The following is a 22,637-nucleotide window of genomic DNA, read 5'->3' as shown; positions in this document are numbered from 1 at the left end:
GTTTATTCATCTTGCTTAACTGAAACTTCATGCCCATTAATTAGAAAATCCACTTTTCTCCCTCTCCCCAGCCCCTGGCAAACACCATTCCACTCTTTGGTTTCATAAATTTGATAATTATAGATACTTCACATTAAAGGGAATCACGCAATATTTGTCTTTCTGTGACTGACTTCTTTCACCAGCATGGGGAGCTGTGCTGAGCCAGTGGGAGGAGCTATGGTGACTACCAGCCTAAGCTAGTAGTCCTTGTTCTCCCCCAAGCAGCTAGATTGTGCTGGCCTCATCAGCGTTGCAAAATCGGCAGACCAGAAACTAGTCCCTGTCAGGGCAGCTTTGCTCTGAGAAATCACCCGGAGACCACTGTTGGATCAGGCAACGGGTTTATTGAGGGGAAAAGGGGGAAAGCGGGATGGAAGGGAGAGGCAGCTCCTGGACCAACTCAAGGGACTGGGGACTCCGGCTCCTCCTCGTGGGCCCATAGGAGTCCCACCCGCACTTCTGCAGGCATTTTAAAAAATACTTGTTAACCACACATTTTGGTGCAGGTGCGTTTGCTCAGTTGATCATTTACTTCTCATTGCGCCCCACCCCCTCAGGTTAGTTATCATATTGGGCTAGGTCCATTACCATTTCCCCTGGAAATGGTTTCAGTCTATCAACATATCTTTTGGGAACTGCTAAATCCATCAGCATATCCTTTGGGAACGGCTAAGTCCAAGGCCAGGTTGATTAGCATATACCAGAAGCCCAGGTGTGCATTCTAGTTGCCTCCATGTTCTGACCGGCCCCTGAGGAAACTTACTGAAAAGTTGATAGAAACTGGGAGCTGGGGTTCTCTTCCTGATCATATAGCAGTACACCAGGGGTGTCCTGAATCTCCTAACCAACTTTGGTAATAAGTCTGTTTTCACATTCCCCTGAGTGTAAAAGCCTTTCAGTTAATATTGTATTTCTCACGAAAGGAAGTGGTCTGTGAATTTGTTACAGAGCGAAAGGGGATTCCTTCATGTGGCACCTTGGTGTAAAACCCAACAACTAGTGTTGAGGAAAACAGGTCTTTATTTACAATATTCCAACCTGGGGAGGACAGTGAGCACTTCAGCTCAGAGCCCTGTTCTCCCATGGGACCCAGCACTTCCCTTGCTCCCCAAAAAGCTAGAAGCCAAAAACATGCCCAGAAGTTCCCCATCTCTTATCTGTCAGCTGTCTCCTTCAGGATCTGGGGTACGATGTCATTGGCCTCCGTATAACAGTCCAGGAAAACATGTGCCATGTTGCACTGGATCACACATGGTTCTCTCTTTGCCTTTTCAAAGCTGCATTATGTTCTCCCTTTCCTTTCAAAGCTGCATGGAGAACCCTTTCTCAAAACCGCAGGTAAAACCCAGCTAAAATGTCTACTGCCTATTTTTAAATCCCTGACTGTGTCCTGTGACGCAGTGGGCTCTTTAAATTCTAATTTGGGTGTCTCCGTCCATTTGGTTCTCGCCTATGCTCCATAACAATTCCAGAAATATTTTCTTGCTCTCCCCTTCTTTCTGAAAGCAAATTCCCGTTTACTCCTAAGACACAGCCTCTACATCAGTCTAGTCCTTCTTTCATCAAGTGCTTACTGAGCACCTGTTATGAACATGGCCTTGCTGTAGACACTGGGAAGGCAGCAGTGAACAAAACAGATAAGAACCCTGCCCTTGTAAAGCTTACATAAACAGAAGAAAGGGATAACAAACAGCAAACATACAGTAAGTAAATTATATAGGGTGTTAGAAGGAGATTCAAACTATGGGAAATTTAAAATATGGAGGAGATGAGGACTAGAAATATGTCTAGGTCAGGATGCAGTGTTAAATAGGGGGTCACGGTAGACCTCATTAAGAAGGTGACATCTGAGCAAAGACTTCAAGGGGATGAGAGAGTTGGCCAAGGATATACCTGGGAGAAGAGGGTTCCATGCAGAAAGAGTGCAGTGATGTTTCTGGTGTGTCTGAAGAACAGCAAGGAAGCCAGATAGCTATGTGGTGTAAAGAATAGGGAGGTCTTGAATGAAAAGACCAGTGAATTTAAGGGAAGAATGTGGCATAAATAAGAAAGGCTCTGTAAATATGTTGGGTTTTGCTCTAAGATAAAAGGGGTCATTTGGAAAATGAAAGATAGAAGGCCTTGACCTCAGGTTGCAGTGGTAGAGGCATCTAAAGGGATTAATTCCTGGATATGGGATGAAGGCAGCACCCATAGAATTTCCCAAGAGACACAACGTGGAATGTGCCAAAAAAGTGAGAACTGGCAGATAGCTTCAGGATTTGGGGCCTGCTCACCTGGAAGGACAGGGTTGCCATCAGCTGAAATGGGGAAACCTCCAGGAGTGGCAGGTTGGAGTGCAGATCAGGAATTTGGTCACATGTGTCAGACATCAAGTGGATACATTAAGCAGATGGTCAGGTACACAAACCTGAAATTGGACAGAGAAATCTGGGCTGGAGATTTAATTGGGAAAGATAAAGTCAGGAGGCTTAGTGAGACCACCAAGGGAGGGAGTGTGATCCAAGTAGAGAAGCAAGGACTGTGCTTGGATGCTCCAATATAAAAAGGTTGGGGAGAAGGGGACTAGTAAAAGGGGCTACAAGGAGAGGGAGGTATCCTGGCAACCAAGGAGAGAGCATGCCTCAGGGAGGAGGGAGCTAGTGCTGGGCTGACCAGTGGTCAGGAATGACAAGGGCTGAGAACTGACACTGGATTTTGCCATTTCTGAGAGTAAGATTCCAACTGGAATGAGCTCCATGAGACCAACAAGAGAGTTAAGACTTCTTGCAAAAGGCACCAATCACTTTTTTGTATGAATCATGGTGGGGTTTTTTTTTCTTTTTTGTATTTTTGTTTTTGTTTTGTTTTGTTTTTTTAATTTTAGAGAGAGGGGAAGGAGGAAAGAAAGACAGGGAGAGAAACATCAATATGAGAGAAAAACATCAATCAGTTGCCTTCAGTACACACCCCAACCTGAGACCAAACCCACAACCCAAGCATGTGCCCTGACCAGGAATCAAACTGGTGACCTTTCAGTTTGCGGGCTAATGACCAACAATAAACCACACCAGCTGGGGAAAAACATGTTTTTAATGTTCTATTTTTTGTGATGTTTTGATATCTTGGGGCCTTGTGGAACTGCCCCTCCCAGGATTAGCCAACTCCTAGAGATAACAAACAACTTGCCTTGAGCACATCTTTGATATGCAACCCATCTGCTCCTGAGTCCACACCACCACTCCTTTCTCCTTTTAGCAGGCTCTTGCAGCCAGACACCATCTCCCTGTCTGAAATCACTCCAAGGCCAAGCACCAAATAGCTAGAGACTATCTCTGTAGCCCAGAGCCCACTGAAATTATTCTAACTATCCAATCTTAAACCTGCTCAGCTGCTTATACTTTCTCACACATTCCTTTCTGCAAAAACCACAATAAAGGCTTTGACCCACATTTTCCCTACTTTTTATGCCTCTTGGTCAACCCTGGTCCTTCCTCCATGTGGCCCTGCATAGTGCACCATGCCCCACCTCTCAGGACTGTGAGTAACACACTCTTTTCTTATTTTATTTTATTTTATTTATTATTATTTTTTTAATTTTATTTTTTGGTTTTTCAATTACAGTTGTCCCATTTTTTCCCCATTGCTTCCCCCCACCCAGCCCACCCCTTCTCCCACAATCATATCCCTCCCCATTATCCATGTCCATGAGTCATTTATACACATTCCTTGACTAAACCCTTCCTTTACTTATCCCCCTTCACTCCCTCCCCTCTCCCCCCTATTGATTTATTCTGCTCCTTGTCCTATTTAGTTATTTGTTTATGTTGTTCTTTGGTTTCCTGTATTAGGTGATATCATATGGTATTTTTCCTTCTTTGCCTGGCATATTTCACTAAGCATAATTCTCTCTAGTTCCATCCATGTTGTTGCAAATGGCAGGAGTTCCTTCTTTCTCTCTGCTGCATAGTATTCCATTGTGTAAATGTACCACAGTTTTTTGATCCACTCATCTACAGATGGGCACTTAGGCTGTTTACAGCACTTAGCTATTGTAAACAGTGCTGCTATGAACATAGGGATGCGTAAGTTCTTTTGAATTAGTGTTTAAGGATTTTTCAGGTATAATCCTAGCAGTGGAATTGCTGGTTCAAAAGGCAGTTCCATTTTTAGTTTTTTGAGGTAATTCCATACTGTTTTCCATAGTGGTTGCACCAGTCTGCATTCCCACCAACAGTGCAGCAGGGTTCCCGTTTCTCCACATCCTCACTAGCACTTGATGTTTGTTGATTTGTTGATGATAGCCATTCTGACAGGTGTAAAGTGGTATCTCATTGTGGTTTTTATTTGCATCTCTCTGATGGCTAGTAATGTTGAGCATTTTTTCATGTGTCTAGGACCATCTGTATGTCCTCTTCGGAGAAGTGTTTGTTCAGTTCCTTTGCCCATTTTTAATTGGATTCTCTGTTTTCTTGCTGTTGAGTCATATAAGCTCTTTATATATTTTGGAGATCAGTCCCCTGTCTGAGGTATCATTGGCAAATATGTTTCCCCATATGGTTGGTTTCCTTTTCATCTTGCTGATGTTTTCTTTTGCTGAGCAGAAACTCTTCAGTTTGATGTAGTCCCATTTGTTTATTTTTTCTTTATTTCTCTTGCCTTAGAAGATGTATCCGTGAAGATATTGTTACGTGGGATATCTGAAATTTTCCTGCCTATGTTTTCCTCTAGGACTTTTATGGTATCACGGCTTACATTTAAGTCTTTGATCCATCTTGAGTTTATTCTCGTGTGTGGTGTAAGTTGGTGGCCTAGTTTCATTTTTTTGTATGTCCCTGTCCAGTTCTCCCAGCACCATTTGTTGAAGAGAATCTTCTCACTCCATTTTATGTTCCTTCCTCCTTTATCAAATATTAGTTGACCGTATAGTCCCGGATTTATTTCTGGACTCTCTATTCTGTTCCATTGATCTATATGTCTGTTCTTATGCCAGTACCAGACTGTTCTGATCACAGTGGCTTTGTAGTATTGTTTGATGTCTGGTATTGTGATTCCTCCTGCTGTGTTCTTCTGTCTCAAGATTGCTTTTGCTATTCGGGGTCTTTTTTGGTTCCATATGAATTTTTGGAGGATTTGTTCTAGGTCTGTGAAATATGTCATTGGTATTTTAATAGGGATTGCATTGAATCTGTAAATTGCTTTGGGTAGTATGGCCATTTTGATGATGTTGATTCTTGCCATCCAAGAACATGGTATTTGCTTCCATTTATTTGTATCTTCCTTAATTTCTTCAATGTTACATAATTTTCAGAGTACAGGTCTTTTATCTCTTTGGTTAAGTTTATTCCTATGTACTTTATTTTACTTGTTGCTATAGTAAATGGTATTTTATTTTTTGTTTCTGTCTCTGATATTTTATTGTTGGTGTACAGAAATGCCTTAGATTTTTGTATATTTGTTTTGTGTCCTGCTATTTTGTCAAATTTACTTATTATATCGAGTAGTCTGTTAGTGGAGTTTATAGGGTTTTCTATGTATACTATCATGTCATCTGCATATAATGATAATTTTACTTCTTTTTTCCTAATTTGGATGCCTTTTATTTCTTTTTCTTGTCTGATTGCTGTGGCTAGGACTTCCAACACTATATTGAATAGGAGTGGAGAGAGTGGACATCCTTGTCTTGTTCCTGATTTCAGGGGAATGCTTTCAGTTTTTGTCCATTGAGTATGATGTTGTCTTCAGGTTTCTCATATATAGTCTTAATTACGTTAAGGTATACTCCTTCTATTCCCATTTTGCTGAGTGTTTTCATCATAAATTGGTGTTGTATTTTATCAAATGCGTTTTCTGCATCTATTGATATGATCATGTAATTTTTGTCTTTCATTCTGTTCAGGTGATGTATTATATTTATTGATTTGCAAATATTAAAACACCCTTGCATCTCTAGGATGAAGCCCACTTGATCGTGGTGTATACTATTTTTGATGTATTGCTGGATCCTGTTTGCCAATATTTTGTTGAGAATTTTAGCATCTATGTTCATGAGTGATATTGGCCTGTAGTTTTCTTTCTTTGTTGTGTCTTGACCTGGTTTTGGGATTAGGGTAATACTGGCTTCATAGAAAGAGTTTGGGATTTTTCCCTCTTCTTGGATTTTTTGAAATAGTTTGAGGAGGGTAGGAGTTAGTTCTTCCCTAAATGTTTTGTAAAATTCGCCTGTGAAGCCATCCGGTCCAGGGATTTTGTGTGCCGGGAGATTTTTGATTACTGTTTCAATTTCCTTCTTTGTTATTGGTCTGTTGAGACTTTCTACTTCTTCTTGATTCAGTTTTGGAAGGTTGTATGTTTCTAGAAATTTGTCCATTTCTTCTAGGTTGTCAAATTTCTTGCCATACAGTTGTTTGTAGTAATTTCTTACAATCCTTTGTATTTCTGTGGTATCAGTAGTGATTTCTCCTCTTTCATTTCTGATTTTGTTTATTTGGGTCGTCTCTCTTTTTTTCTTGATGAGCCTGGCTAAAGGCTTGTCGATTTTGTTTATTTTTTTCAAAGAACTAGCTCCTAATTTTGTTGATTTTTTGAATTGTTTGTTTGGTCTCTATGTCATTTAATTCTGCTCTGATCTTGATGATTTCCATCCTTCTTCTTGTCCTAGGCTTTGTTTGTTGTTGTTGTTCTAGTTCTTGTAGCTGTAGGGTTAGATTTTTTATTTGAGATTCTTCTATCCTTTTCAGATATGCCTGTATTGCTATGAACTTCCCTCTTAGGACTGCTTTTGCTGTGTCCCATAGGTTTTGGGCTGTTTTGTGTTCATTATCATTAGTTTCCAGAAATTTCTTGATTTCTTCTTTGATGCCATTGTTAACCCATTCATTATTTAATAGCATGTTATTTATTCTCCATGAGTTTGGATGTCTCTGATGTTTTTCTCTGAGGTTGATTTTTAGTTTCAAGGCATTGTTGTCTGAAAAGATGCTTGATATGATTTCAATTTTCTTGAATTTTTTGAGGTTTGTTTTGTGTCCTATCATGTGGTCTACCTTTGAAAATGTGCCATGTGCATTTGAAAAGAATATATATTTTGCTTCTTTGGGGTAAAAAGTTCTATATATATCAGTTAAGTCCATGTGGTTTAGTGTGTTGTTCAATGCCTGTATATCCTTGGTGTTTCTTTGCTTCGAAGATCTGTCTATTGTTGATAATGGAGTGTTAAAGTCCCCTACTATGAGTGTGTTGCTGTTAATATCCTTCTTGTGGTCTTCTAGTATTTTCTTTATGTAGTTGGGTGCTCCTATGTTGGGTGCATATATGTTTATCAGTGTTATATCTTCTTGATGGATTGTTCCCTTAAGTATTATGAAATGTCCTTCTTGGTCTCTTTTTATTGCCCTTGCTTTGAAATCCATTTTGTCTGACATGAGTACTACTACCCCAGTTTTTTTTCATGTCTGCTTGCTTGGAATACTTTTTTGTATCCCTTTACTTTCAGTCTGTGTAAATCTTTTGTTTTGAGGTGTGTTTCTTGTAGACAGCAAATATATGGCTCCTGTTTTCTTATCCATTCCATTACCCTATGTCTTTTAATTGGAGCATTTAATTCATTTACATTTAAGGTTATTATTGACATGTATTTTTTCATTTCCCTTAGTACCTGTGTTCCTCTCTTTTTTTTCTTCTTTTTCTTAAAACGTTTCCTTTAGCATCTCTTGCAATGCTGGTTTGGTGAAGATGTATTCTTTTAGTCTTCCTTTGTCTAGGAAACTCCTTATTTCACCTTCCATTTTGAATGAGAGCCTTGCTGGGTAGAGTATTCTTCGTTGTAGGCCCTTGTTTTTCATTGCTTGAAATATTTTTGACCACTCCCTTCTGGCTTGTAGTGTTTCTGTTGAGAAATTGGCTGATAGCCTTATCAGAGCTTCCTTGTATGTTATTTGCTGTTTTTCTCTTGCTGCTTTTAGGATTCTCTCTTTGTCTTTGATGTTGCCATTTTAATTATGATGTGCCTTGGAGTGGGATTTTTTGGGTTCCTCTTCATTGGGACTCTCTTTGCTTCTTGAACTTGCATAACTTTCTCTCTCATCAGGTTGGGAAAATTTTCTGTCATTACTTCTATCAGCTTTTCTATTCCTCGTTCTTCTTCTTCTCCCTCTTTTATTCCGATGATTCGGATATTATTTTTCCTCATGTTATCCTGTAATTCCCTTACATCTTCTTTGTACTTTTTCAATCTTTTTTTTATTTTGTTGCATTGTCTGGGAATTTTTTTCTACATTGTCCTCTAACTCACTAATCTGATCCTCTGCTTCGTTTAGCCTGCTTTTGATGATTCTACCGTGCTTTTCAGTTCAGAGATTGTATTCTTCTTTTCTTCCTGGTTCTCGTTAATAGTTTCTATGTCCTTTTTTATGCTGGTGTAGTTCTCCGTAAGTTCCCTGTAATTTTTTTGGAGCTGTTCGTAACTTCCTTAGAGGTTGTCGTAGTTGTTTTTGAGGTTGTCGAGTATATTGAGCTTCTTCACCATCATTGTTTTGAATTCCATGTCTGACATTTGGGCTATGTCTATTCCATCTACCTCTCTTTCTGGGGATTCCTCTTTTCTTTTCATTGAGAAGTTGTTTCTGCGTCTTACCATGTTGGATTTTTCTTGTTTGTTTCTGTTTTTTGGGTTTGTCTGCTTTAACTTCCCACCTTTGTGGTATGAGATTCTTTATAGGAGACCTGGGGGTTTCAGTGGTGCAGTGTCTTTGATCTCCTGAGCCTGATGTTCTTGGGTTACCCTTTATGTCGTTTGTTTATGCTATCTGGTTATATTTCAGATGCTCTTTGGTGGGATCTTTCCTCTGGCTAGTTGATTGAGAGTCACTCTGTCCACTTTGTCTTGAGTTCTTTTGTGGAGATGCTGTTAAAAACATAACACACAGCCCAGGCAGGAAACCCACACCCTCAAAAATATCCCGCACTCTCTATCCCGCTATCGTCAGCAAATGAGCCAGTATTAATATAAATGTAGAGAGGTTAGGGCTTTTATACTATAGGAAGAATAGATAAGAGTTGTTTTTAAAGAGGAAAAATATGATTTTTGAGAGAGGGAATGATAGATTAGTAATAGTAGCAAGTAGTGTTGAGACTATGCAAGACAGTAGGTAATATTTACATTGTATATTAATAATAATAAAAGAAAAAGAGGGAAGAATGCAGAATATAGTAAGAAAGTGGAATTGTATAGTATTGGATTTATATAGTAGTTATATTTTATTTATTTAGTGTGAAAGGGAGGATAAACAAAACAGACAAACAAATAAACAAAAATTAAAGAGGAAGGATGAGAAGGAGAGATGGTATGAAACAAATTAAAGAGATAGTTTAAAATTTTTTTAAATAAAAGTAAAAATTAAAATTAAAAATAAGAAATTAAAAAAATTAAAATAAAATACAAATAAAAAACTAAAATAGAAATAAAAAATTTAAAAAAATACAAAAGGAAAGTTTTTACTCAGTTCAGCCTTTGTGTGTCGTCTTCTTTTTCTGGATCCACAGCTGGTCTAATGAGGCGGGCCAGAGGTTCCAGATCCTTGCAGCAGCGGTGTGCACCTTTGTGCAGTCTTGGTTGCATGCCCGGGTTACTCCCACGTGCCCGCGGTGGCCGGTGCATTTGTTTGGCACTCTAGCCTCAGGCCTGCTGAGCCGCGCCCCAGGAGTTGGTCTCTCACCCCTTGGGGCGGCGCCCCAGACACTTGTGCATGGTGGAAATGAGCGTCTGTGAGTTGCCACCGCCCCTGTTCCCGAGCCACAACCTCCTGCCGTTCCCACACCCACCTGGGCGGGCACGAGCAGAGCTAGTGCAAGTGGGCTGTGCTCTGGCCTGGCGCCCACTGGGGCTGGCCAGAGCTGTCTGTGCACGGTCTTCTGTGTGCCCAGCGGGCCTTCCCTGCGCCTGTTGGGGCAGTGATCTTATATCTGTTGGGGTGTGTCCGAGGGGCACCTGGACGCATGGCCGGCGACCTGGCTGTGTGCCCGGACCAGCGTATGCGGCACCTCCCTGTGTGCGCCCGCTCTACCCAACGGGAGGGTTGGAGAGTGGGCAAGCGCACTTCTGTGCCTGCGCTCCTCAAGAATGTCCTATCATCCCCAACATTTCCTCCCCTTTCCGCAGTACACAAGAGAAAAATATAAAGAAAAATCACGTTCTCACATGCACAGCAGTATGCTGTTTCTTGTCTTTCAGTGCCAGATGCCACCTGGCCCACTCCTGGCTCTGCCAGTGGGCAGAGATCCGCTCTCCTCCCAATTCCTCTCTGGGAAAGCCTGTGGTCGCTAGAAAGTCTTCGTGTACTTCCAGCCGCAGCTCAGGGAGCCACCCCAGTCAGAAATCCCATCTCGTCTCTTTTTCCTCTGCTATCCTCACCAAACAGGTCGCTCCCAGATGGTTTTCTCTAATCCAGCATTGCCAAGGCTCGACTCCTGCCGGTGTTCAACTGCTCACCAAGATGTTCTGTCTACAATTAGTCCAAACTACAGACGGGTCTTAGGAGCCAGAAAGCGCAGCCTCCCCTCACTCCTCCGCCATCTTCTCCCTCCTCAACACACTATTTTCAATGGCCATCATCTCCTGGTCTATTGACGTCACCATATCTAAATAAAACCAAATCCTGGGTACATTTTAAAACACATTTGCTAAGATCAAAGATGGCAGAGGAGTAAGAGGAAGCTACATTAACCTCCTCCCAGGACCAGTCTGGATTTACAACTTAATTTTGGAGAAATCATCTGGAATAACCAACTGAACACTAGCTGGAGAGAAGTTTTATAACCACAGAGAGACAGAAAAGGCCGCCACATCACAACATGACCAGTAGGGCGTGCGGAGATGTGGAAGGGCTGGCTGGGCTCCCACAGGTAGCAGCTGAAGGAATTGAGAAACAGCTCAGCAGCTGGGAGTTCCCCCTGAGAAGGACAGGGTCTAAGCCCCCAGCTGGGCTTCCCAGCCTACAGCAACAGAGTGGAAAGTAAAATAGTACCCAGCTGTGAAAAGCAAAAAGCCACAGGGTTTCTTGCTAGCCGGAAAGAAACAGTGGGAGAAAAAGAGCTCTTAAGTGGATCACATACGAAAATATTTTGGCCCCCACTTACCTTGGGCTCCAGCAGAGGGAAAGCAGAGAGGACTGGAGACACTTGGGGAGAGTTTGGCACCATGGCTTTGAGGGGAGAACTGAGGGAGCAGCCGACTGGGTCCCAGTGCTGACTCACCCCCAGTACTGCAGGCAGACCATTCCCCTCCAAGTGGCATCAGTCTGAGGGGAAGCAAAAGCCCTGCCTACAGGAATTAAGCTGCCACACCCACGGTCCTTAAACCTGATGGCTAATCACAGATTGAATAGATTAACAACTAAAGAAGACAGACAAAGGTAGTAGATCCCTGGAGGTCTCCAACAGGCTGCCTAGGGCCAGACTGGTACATGATCTGATGCCACCAGGAGCAGATTCAGGAAGTGCAGATCATTCTAAGAAGCACCAACAAACGATAGGAGTCATAAAAATGGGGATACAGAGAAACAACCTGAAAGAGTGCTAAATGAAATAGAGGGGAGCAAACTATCAGATATGGAATTCAAAACATGGATTATGGAGAAGCTAAATGAGCTCAGCGAAAACTACAAGGAACTCCAGAAAAACTACAAGGAACTCACAGAGAATTACACGAGCATGAAAAAGGACATAGAAGCTATCAATAAGAGCCAGGAGGAAATGAAGAATACGATCTCTGAATTGAAGAACACAGTAGAAGGAATTAAAAGCAGGCTAGAGGAAGCAGAAGATCTGATCAGCGAGCTGGAGGACAAAGTAGACAAAAACTCCCAGACAGTGCAACAAAATGAAAAAAGACTGAACAAGAATGAAGAGGTTCTAAGACAGCTGCAGGACAACATGAAACATGATAATATCCGTATCATAGGAATTCCAGAAGAAGAAGAAGAGCAAGGGATAGAAAACCTTTTTGAAAAACTAATGACAGAAAACTTCCCTAACATGAGGAGAGAAAGAGTCACGCAAGTCCAGGAAGCACAGAGTGTCCCAATGAAGATGAACCCCAACAGGCCCACCTCAAGACACATCATAATTAAAATGGCAACATTCAAAGACAAAGAGAGAATCCTAAAAGCAGCAAGAGAGAAACAACTAATAACATACAAGGGAGCTCCAATAAGGCTATCATCAGATTTCTCAGCAGAAACACTACAAGGCAGAAGGGAATGGCAAAAAATATTTTGAGCAATGAAAAACAAAGGCCTACAACCAAGAATACTCTACCCAGCAAGGCTCTCATTCAAAATGGAAGGTGAAATAAGGAGTTTCCAAGACAAAAGAAGGCTAAAAGAATACATCTCCACAAAACCAGCATTGCAAGAGATGCTAAATGGTCTGCTTTAAGAAGATGAAGAAACAGAGAGAGACAGAGAGGAACATGAGTACAAAGGGAGAAAATGACAATGAATAAGTACTTATTGGTAATAACCTTAAATGTAAATGGATTAAATGCTCCAATCAAAAGACATAGGGTAGCTGAATAGACTATGTAGCAGAAAGAAAGAAGGAACTTCTACCATTTGCAATAACATGGATGGAACTAGAGAGAATTATGTTTAGTGAAATAAGCCAGGCAATGAAAGAAAAATACCTTATGCTGTCACCTATTACAGAAAACTAATGAACAACACAAACAAATGAGCAAAATTGAACCAGAGGTATGTAAACAAGGAGTAGACTAACAGTAACAAGGGGGGAGGCGGGAGGGAGAGAAGGGGGTAAGAAGGGGAAGGGTCTAGTCAAAGAACATGTATAAATGACCCACGGACATGGACAACTGAGTGGGGACTGAATGTGGGAGAAGGGAGGGACAGGGTGCAGGGAAGCAAGAGGGGGGAAAAAGTGGGACAACTGTAATGGAAAAACAAATAAAAAAATTTTTAGTGGGGGAAAAATGAAAATATGAAGAATGGAAATGCCAGTTCAGTGAATATTAGAAGGACAAGGATTTTCCTTCACACTGTATATTTTTCTCCCTATCTGAGCCCTCCAGAGTTTGGCATTCTAAAGAAGTAAGTAATGACATAAATTTCTTTGCATAAAACTAATAAGACCAGTTGTTAATAGAGGTTTTTTTTTTTTACTAAGACGTTGACTGGAATGTCATGCCTAAAGGAGAGATGCTTGGGCTCTGGTTGTTACCAAAAAGCCCTGAGGAACTGGGAATGACTTTCGAAGGTAATAAAAGCCCACAAGATAAAAGGCCTGGCACCGTGGTTGGTTGTGTAGTCTACAGAAATCTTTCCAGGGAGGGAATAAAGGTTGTTTTCCTGAAAGATGGCTAGGAGGGACCTTAAGGCACAATGGAAAACCAGAAGGACTTGGAAAAAACAGGTGTGTATAGGCAAAGCTGAATGCCAGGTGTGTGGCTCAGCTTCTGTGCCCTGAAGGGCAGACTGAAGGTCACCTTAAATGTTCCTTGCGTAAGTTCCAGCAAAGCAGAACTAAAGATCATAAGTGATCATTTGCTGCTCTTGTTGTGTTTAAGCAAATGAACAAGATAAATTAAAAATGGGCTTAATGCAGTCCTTTTAATGACAAGGAGGGTAATCTTAGGGAGAAAAATCATTATTCAAAGAAAATCACAATGATCAGTGGCAGACTATAAAGTAGTGCAGCTAACCGTCTTTAAAGTTTCTTTTCATTTAAAATATGTTTTCATTTGAAAGTTAAACTATGCCTGTGGTATCATCAAAGATGTTTAATTTACAGGCAAAAAGAATGTCAAATGCCTTGCAACTGGATGTCTTTCCAATAAGACAGTCTTACAGATTTAGAGACTTGTTTGTGGGTTCGTCGTCGTCGGCAGCCGTCCGTCTCGAGAGACGATGGTGTAGCTTCTTAAGAGTCTATCTGCACCGCCGAGAATGGCTGTGCAGTCCGACTCGGGAGTGACACGGTATCTGTCTCCTCCCGTGTTGAATCGACATCTTGCGATGTCGCTGGAGTGTCCTCTCCAGTGAAGCTGAAGCTACAGAGCCTGGGCAGGGTGATATGGAGGGTCTGCTGTTGCCCATGCAGCAGACCCCCCCTCTCTTCGCAGCTGAAGGATCCAAGGGAAAGACGGAGTCAATACAGCTTGGCTTCAGGTGCGCCGCAGGAGTTGCCGGTGTTGACTACAACGTCAAACCGCCTTAGGGACTCCGGCTCCGGATTTTCTGTCGGGGTTTACTCCCCTAGCCTTTCCCCTGAAGAGGTATGCCGCAAGGCAGCGGAGGTTTTTTGGAATCAGAGTTTTCCTTCTCTTTTGTGGGTTATGTTACAGAAATTAACATGTTTTCTGTTTTCAAAGGGCATAAGCCTATGATCTTGTTACCTGAGTGATTGTACGTATAGGCCTCACTTAATCCTGTCTGCAGCACTGCCTCCTGAGACACAACGGTTTGGCTGAACTAAGTGGCTGGGTTGGTGAAGTATGGGGTGGTCTGTGGACTTCACTTTACAAAACCAGTTTCTCTTTTTTACACTAATGGCTTGAACAGAAAGGGCCCAGAGGTCTGAGATGGGAGGAAAATCTAAAATATTTCCTTTAGCCCAAACTAAGTATAATGGGCATAAGTGTTTTGGACAGGTGAGATGTGCCTGGCACACCTTCCTCCAAAGAAGCCCTATTTTTCCCTAATGTGGGACATTGAAAAATTAATCCCTGCCTTCTGTTATCTAGTGGTTATGGATTGAATGATGTCTTTTAACCCTGTTGCCAAATCTGTTGCCCCCGGAATACAACAAGGATGCCAGCCTGTTAAACCAAGCACGCCGTTGTCCGGGGATAGCCAACTGACCTGGAGTTTGCACGATCCTTCCCCATGTGGGAAGGCCATCCTCCCCTCCACACCTCCACTCTTATTAGGGATTTCTGGACCCAAGGGTAGGTAGGACGACGACCATGTCCAGCTGGAAGCAGCTAGAGGAGCTCGAGGCCTTCGCCCATTGTCCTTTATAAGATTATAAAGGGTCTTAAGTCCGAGAGGGAGGGATTTTTATTTTTTATTGTTAAAATAATTAATTAATTAATCATTTACTTATTAAAAAAAGATAAGAAGAAGAATATATGAAAGGGTGAAGCGGGAGAGCTTGTATGTACGACACATGGGCATGGACTTGGGGGGGGGACTGCTGGGGAAGGGGTGGTTCTGGGTGGAGGGGAGCAAAGAGGAAAAGATTGGAACTATTTTAACAATATAATCAATAAAATATACTTAAAAAATAAAATTTAAAAAAATGGTGGGGAAAAAAAAACCGCTTTCCACACTGATAAAATCTCTGTGACCAGGAAATTCAAAGAACCTGGATCCCTGAACTTTAGTTTCTGAGCACTGTCTCTTCCCCAAGCCCTCATGTCTCCCAGGAGCCCTGAAACTGGACAGATGCCCTTGACTTTCAGAACTTTCTTTCCTCCAAGAACCTTCATTTCACCTTAGCCTACTAGAATTTCTTCCTATAGCACATTTTCAATTGAAGGCTCCCTTCTTGCCAATTGATTTCTCTTCAGGAATGTGACAAACAAGGTCCACCCTCAGGGTATTTCTCCAATCTGGGTGGCTGGGGAGAGCAACAGGAGTCTGGGTAAGAGACATTGGGGCCTACAGAAAAGGCAGTACTTTTTCCATGCCTGTAGCTTTAGTTTCTTCTGTATCCACTGATTGTTTTGTTTGCAAACAATTGCTTACAGTGCTGTCCCCTAAACAAATCTGCCATCCTAGGATCCCAGGCCCAAAGCCCTCTGGCTTCTACCACCAAGGAGTGTGGCACTTGCTGTCCTGCTGTGGCCACTCCTTCTCCACTGTTGACAGCATCCTGGATTGCCTGGCTGGTCATGTCATCAACATGATGGGGGACTCCACACTTCAGCAGTGATGAGAATATCTGCATGACACCATGTCCTCTGAGTGGCCTGAGAGGAGAGGGAAGGACTCCTAGGAGAAAAAAAGCAGAAGTAGGACTTTGAGGAGGCAGAAAACATCTACCTTAATGTGGAGTGATGTGGAAGGACAGGACACCTGGGTTTGGGGCATGGGAAAGGATGGAAAACAGTGCCCAGATTATGCATAATCTCAACAATTAAGTAGACAACTGGAGGCTTTAACAGGAGATTAGATATGTTTGATGAACCATGAGTAGATAACCTTGATTGGAACTAATTGTTTGCTTGGAGGATACTGGAGGAATAGAGTTGGAATTTAAGAAAATAATTTTGGAGAAACCAGGGTTTTTGTTTTGTGACATTTGGGAGTCACTAAATGTTTTTAAGCAGAGCTTTTAGTTTGTTGGATAGATTGGATTGAAAAAGAAAGACCAAAGACCAGTTATAGGACAATTGTATGGTCAATATGTGTGGTGATGAGAGGCTAAATTGGTACAGAAATAGAATGCCGGCAGTAAAGGAAGTATCATGCTAAAGGAATTGACAGTCTTCTTGACTCACTGTTCTGGAATAAAGGGAGATGATCACATTACTATGAATAACCATAAAATGAACTCAGAATAAAAGTCACTAGGGTGCTTACTGGATATGGGAGCAAGGGGCAGGAGTGAGAGAAGATGGCATATTTATTTTACACCTTTTTCATATTGGGTTAAAGAGGTGGCGGGGAGGGAGTTTCTGGGGAGATATAGATGAAGCATTTGAAGATATGGGATTGGAAGTGAATTGAGATGTCTGAGCGTCAGACAGAGTTTGGTATTTATTCCTCTGAAGATGGAAATTCAAGGAGGTGAAGGAAGCCACGCGGTCTGAAAGGGTGTAGAGAGGACTCAGCTAGGAGGTCTGGTGTGTGGCAGAGGGCCACTATGTAGCAGCTAAGCAGCTTTGTAGGAGAGCTGGTCTGCCATGGGAGAGGGCCATGCGGGCAGAGTGAGTGTAGAAGAGGAGGAGTCGCCATGAGGAAGGAGCTGTGAGCTGGAAGGGGATTCAGCCAGGCTGGCTATAGAGAAAAAGCAGCTATGCAGTTTGTAGTGAGGATTTCACCGTGTGGCCTGGGCTAGTAGAAAAGCAGGCATGCTGCTGCTTTAATCATGCCTGTTACAGCTGACTCCAAAGCCACCAAGGACTCTGCCTTGCAGTCCTGGACTCTGGGAACTTGGGAAATACGGAGAGGACACTCTCTTAGGATTTGCCCCTTTCCTGGACTTCACCATGATCCAGTGTAACACGGCACATGCTTTTCTGGACTCTTATATGGAGGCTGATGACATCGTACCCCAGATCCTGAAGGAGAGAAATGACAGATATGGAATGGGGAACTATTGGGCTTGGTTTTGGTTTATAGCCTTTTGAGGAGCAAGGGAAGTGTTAAGTCTCTTGGGAAAACAGAGTTCTGAGCAGGAGTGCTCACAGCTGCTGTCCCCTAAAGTTGAAATATTGTAAATAAAGACATGTTTTTCTCAAAAAAAGAAAAAAGAAGAAAGAAATTCAAGGAGGTGAGAGTGTCACACACAGTCTCTGACTCACAGGCAAAAATTCTACTATCATATATAATATAACATGCGTTAAGGAATATGCCTTATTGAGAGATAGGGAACATGAGAGCCAGGGAAAGAAAGAACATCAGCTCCCATTCCTATCCCCAGCTTGTCCCCCCATCATCCTATAGAGAAAGGTGTGTGGGGCCCACAGGGTGGGTCTGTGCTCTTGTGGAGAGACACCCCCCTTCCACTCAGTGCTGCACTGGTGAGCCCACAGCTGGTCCCTGTGCTCCCTCTGCACACCAGTGGCCTCCCTGCACTCCATGGTCCTGGAGCTGGGGGGCCTGGCGGGGGGCCCACACAATGTGGTGGTGCTGGGACTAGGCACTCACTTCACCACCTTCCCTCCATCCATCTTTGTGCAACGACTGGCAGGGATCCGGGTGGCCGTGGCTGCGCTGCTGGCCCAGGAGCCCCACACTGGCTACAAGTCTGTGTATGGCAGTGACTGGTTCACCCTCCAGATGAACTGGCTCCTCCGAGCTGCCTTTGCTGACCTCCGTGTGGTCTTGTGAACACCTGGGAAATGATCTCCAGCCTGGCCCTGCTGGACAGCATCCACCCAGGGCAGCTCATCGTCTGCAATGAGGTGGACTTCCTCCTCTCCTTCATCTGCCCCACCTGAGAGCTTCTGCAGGTCTTTGGGCTTTGTGGATGGAGAAGCTGGTGTGATGATCAAGCCTGCAAGCCCTTCCTCTCAGCCCCCTAATCCCCTTTTCTGATCTCTTTCTAATGCACAGACCATAAAATCAACTAGGAGGAATTGGGATGTGAATGATGGCAGGCAGGGCAGTCTGGCAGTGGTCTAGCTCACCTTGAGAGGTTTAGTTCCCACATGGAGAAACAGTGCTGAGGGGATGAGGGTAAGGACAGAGCCAGCAACATTTATTTCACAAGTGAGTATGAAGATTGTCATTTTATGTGTTGGAGTTTCTGTTTAGAGTATCAACAAGGCTTGCAAAGGTGTAAGAGATGATCCCACTTTATTTTGTCAGAGCCACCCTAGTAGAAAGCCTGAATATATATTTTTAATTATATATATAAATATATACACATATACTTTTCCAGTAATTTTCAATGCATAAAATGTTTTTCTATAATTTTTTCTTTATTTTTTAAAATACTTTATTTATTTTCAGAGAGACAGGGAGGGAGGGAGAAACATGGTTGCCTTTCGCACGTGCCCATCCTGGCCCACAACCCAGGCATGTGCCCCGACCAGAATCAAACCAGTGACTTTTTTGTTCACAGGCTGGCGCTCAATCCACTGATCCACGCCAGCCAGGGTGCTTTATTTCTTTATTTTTTAAACTTGAGATATAGATGATGGGCTTATTCCAAAGTCCTAACTGATATTAAGGAGGATTTTGGTGTGCTCTTTGGTGAGGCCATGTTCTCTGAAAAGCAGGTTTCATAGATCTATCTGCTGTGCCAACCTTGGGCTGCCTAATTCCAGACTTCTCTTCATGTGAGAAATACAATTTTTAAGCTCCCAAGTGTTGTTTGTTTGTTTCTGTAATGTACAGCAGAATCTATGCCAAAATTCACAAAATTATAGATTTTCAACTTGTTATTTAGACCATTTTTCTTTTACATGCTTGAAGTCCATATTATTATGCACATATCAGAAAATCTGACACAAAACAACCAGCATCAGGGCATCATCTGTAAAATCACTGGCTTTTAAAGGTAAAGAAAGAATTCTGTAGGCATTTAAGCAAAAAACGTTTATGTCACTTATAAGAGAAAAATTTAGATTGACTTAGATTAATAAACAGCAACATTCAACACTAGAATACAGTAGAACAATACTTGAAAAATCCATAATCTAAAAACCCAAGAATTTTACACTTAGCTGAAGTATTACTCAGCTATAAAGGCAACAGACAAACATTTCAAATATGTAATAACTCAGGAAATTTAGCTGATTTTCTAAAAGAATGACAAAAACCAAACTTTAGTCAAACAAGAGGTTACTGATATGATCCAGCAATTTCACTTCTGTGTTTTTATCCAAAGGAAAGGAAAACAGTAATTTGAAAAGATATCTTGGCCCTCGTGTTCACTGCAGCATTATTTACAATAGTCAAGAACAGAAGCAATCTATATGTCTATCGATGGGTTAATGGATAAAGAAAATGTGGTATGTGTAGATGATGGAATATTATTTGGCCATTAAAAAGAGAGCAACCTTGCAACAATGTAGATGGACTTTGAGGGCATTGTGGTAAGTAAAATAAGTCAGACAGGGGAAGGCGATTACCATATGATCTCACCTATATGTGGAATCTGAAAAAAAAATGAGCTCATTGATACAGTTTACCTGAGATGGGAGCTGGGGTATGAGTGACATAAATAAATGGGGTCAAAAGGTATAAACTTCCAGTTATAAAATAAATAAATCCTGGGGATGTAATGTATAGCATGGTGGCTATAGTGAATAATACCGTATTGCATGAAAAGTTTACCAAGACCTCATCACTGGAGGCATCAGATGAAGGCAATTGATTGGTGTCAGCTGGAGAGCCAAGGGACTCAGGAGGATTACTTTATTCACAGCTAACTTGTTGACCTTCAGCTTTTACCACATTCAAATCAACCACTGAATGATACACTTTAAATGAGTAGATTGCATGTTATGTCTGTATGAATTATATCTTAATAAGGCTGTTTTTCTTTCATTAATGGGACCAAAAAGTCTTAACCTTGTGTACTTGGAAATAAAAAAAAAAAAAATCACAATCAAATAAGTTTTGGATCAAAAAGAAATTAAAAAGAAAATAAAAACCACATAGAAAGCATAGGAAAGAAAACATATGATACCAAAACCTTGGGACACAATGAAAGCTGTATACAGAGAAAAATGTCCTGTCTTAAAGGCATTCATTATTAAAGAAGATAAAAATGAAATAAATAAAGGATGAACAATAAAGTGTGAGGATTTGGCAGAGACTGTTATGTGTTCCTCAAAACCTAGATCCTTTTCCTACTAGACACATAAAAGTGTGGTCCCCTATGTACATGTCTTTATGTATTTTTAATGGTTAATTTTAACAAAACACTTAAAAGTTGAAAAATGTTCAAAAATTGAAAAGGAGGTCTATTAAAACTCACAATAGTATTTTAAGTTTAAACATTTTATTTAAACCAAAAAAACTGTTATAATTTTACCTATCTGGCTTATTTTTAAAATCCTCACCCAAGGACATGCTTATTGATTTTAGAGAGAGGGGAAGGGAGGAAGAGAGGTGGGGGGAGAAACACCAATGCAAGAGGAAAACATCGTACATGCCCTGACCAGGGACCAAACATGTAAACTTTTGGTTCATGGGATGATGCACCAACCAGTTGAGCCACCCTGGCCAGAGCTACCTACCTGGTTTTAATGAAAGCAATAATAATTTTAAAATCTACTGAGCTTCTTGCCTTCCCCTTATGTGTTCAGTCTAAGGCGAATGCCTTGCTTGCTTCACCGTGATCCTGGCCCCACATCTAAATACATTACCTAGCCTGTATTTCCTAGTTGGGTGGGGATCAGACAAGTGATTCCTGGCCAATGCAGTATCTTTGCCTTATTTCTGATCTTGAGGGGAAAGCAGAAGGTGAGGTGCCATGGAGGGGCAAAGGGTAAGGCAGTGACGAACATGACCAATGAGGAGGGGAGAATGGAAGCTCAGGAAAACTTGAGGGAGATCTAAGGCAGTGGTCCTCAAAATGTGGTCTGTGGCTTACTCTGTAACAGTGGGAAATTGTAACCCACTCCCACCATTCTTCTGACATTGTTTCTGTAAGTGCAGACTCTAATATGCAGGTTTTAGGTGAATAACATGTTTTATATATGAATCTTAGCAACTAGTTTCAAAAGACTCTGACCTTCAAGCATCCCAGTTCTGGGAGATTTGCTGACCTTCATCCATGAAGCCAGGATGACTAACACTGGACCATCATTTGCCTTATCAGAATGGACTGTGCTCGTCTGCATGTAGAGAACTTTTCAACTCCTTCCCTTGTTCGCTTTGTTCTGTTCCCCTCTCTTTCATTATAAAAACCTCTGTCTCCCAGTGTCGCTTGTTCGATTCCCAGTCAAGGCACATTACTAGGTTGCATGTCAGGTCCCCAGTCGGGGGCATGAGTGAGAGGCAATCACACAGTGATGTTTCTCTCCCTCTCTTTCTCCTTCCCCCTCTCTCTAAAAATAAAAAAATAAGCAAACAAACAAACAAATAAATTATAAAGAATAAAAAACAAACAAAAAAACCCCTCGGTCTCCACTGAGTTGTGGAGATGGGCTTTGAGACATGAGTCCCCCATTTTCCAGGTGGCTGGCATCTAAAAATAAACCACATTCCTTTACATCAGCACCTGTCTCTTGAGTTTTGGCTTTTGTAGTGGATGAACAAATCAAGAGACTACATGCCATCACTAAGCAGAAATCATGTCTCACAATTCCTAGCCTCATGGGGATCCAACTGGGTCCAGGGGACTGAAGGTGGCATGAAATTTGCAACTTGCATCTAGGAAACTGTGCCTGGAACCTGTGTGGCCTGAGGGCACCTGCACAGCAGGTTCTCTGTGAAAGTTATAGAGTTTATTTTGTAAAAGTTCTGTGCTGCTTAGTGGAATGAGAAATGACACCCCTGTAGGGTCCAGCCCCTCCTCGGGCAGTCTGGCAAGGAGACTGTCCAGCCAGGTTCCATAGCTAGTGGGGTGAGGTGAGATTGGAACCCAGGTTTCACCCTACAGACAAGGCAGACCACCCTCTGAGGTCCTGCTGAGAAGCCAGTGAGTCCCCCGTCCTCTTGTCTGCCCTCCTTTCCAGCTGTTATCAATTCACAAGCATCTTTCACAGCCCAGAGGACTACATGACATTAAGACTCTGTGGCCTCACCATCCCCATGGGTAAAGTAGAGCTAACAGTACACCCACCACAGATGCTGTAAAGCTGAAAATGGGGCGGGGGTGGAGGTGCCTGACTAGCCTTGGGACAAGAGTGAGAAAAAAACTGTTAGGACTGGGGAAGAAACTTGTAAAAAAAGGAAGTCTTTCTGCTGCTTCCATCT

General features: G+C 42.1%; 1 pseudogene; it reads left to right on the top strand.

Moving 5' to 3' along the window:
- The first annotated feature begins 10,017 nt into the window (after positions 1-10,017).
- On the top strand, positions 10,018-18,205 carry LOC150008989 (NXPE family member 3-like; annotated as a pseudogene).
- Positions 18,206-22,637: the final 4,432 nt, after the last annotated feature.

Source organism: Furipterus horrens, unplaced genomic scaffold (assembly GCF_987537825.1).
Source record: "Furipterus horrens unplaced genomic scaffold, mFurHor1.1.pri manual_scaffold_5, whole genome shotgun sequence".
Taxonomy (NCBI): domain Eukaryota; kingdom Metazoa; phylum Chordata; class Mammalia; order Chiroptera; family Furipteridae; genus Furipterus; species Furipterus horrens.
Note: the sequence above shows the minus strand (reverse complement) of the source record. Positions and strands in the feature narration are given on the sequence as shown.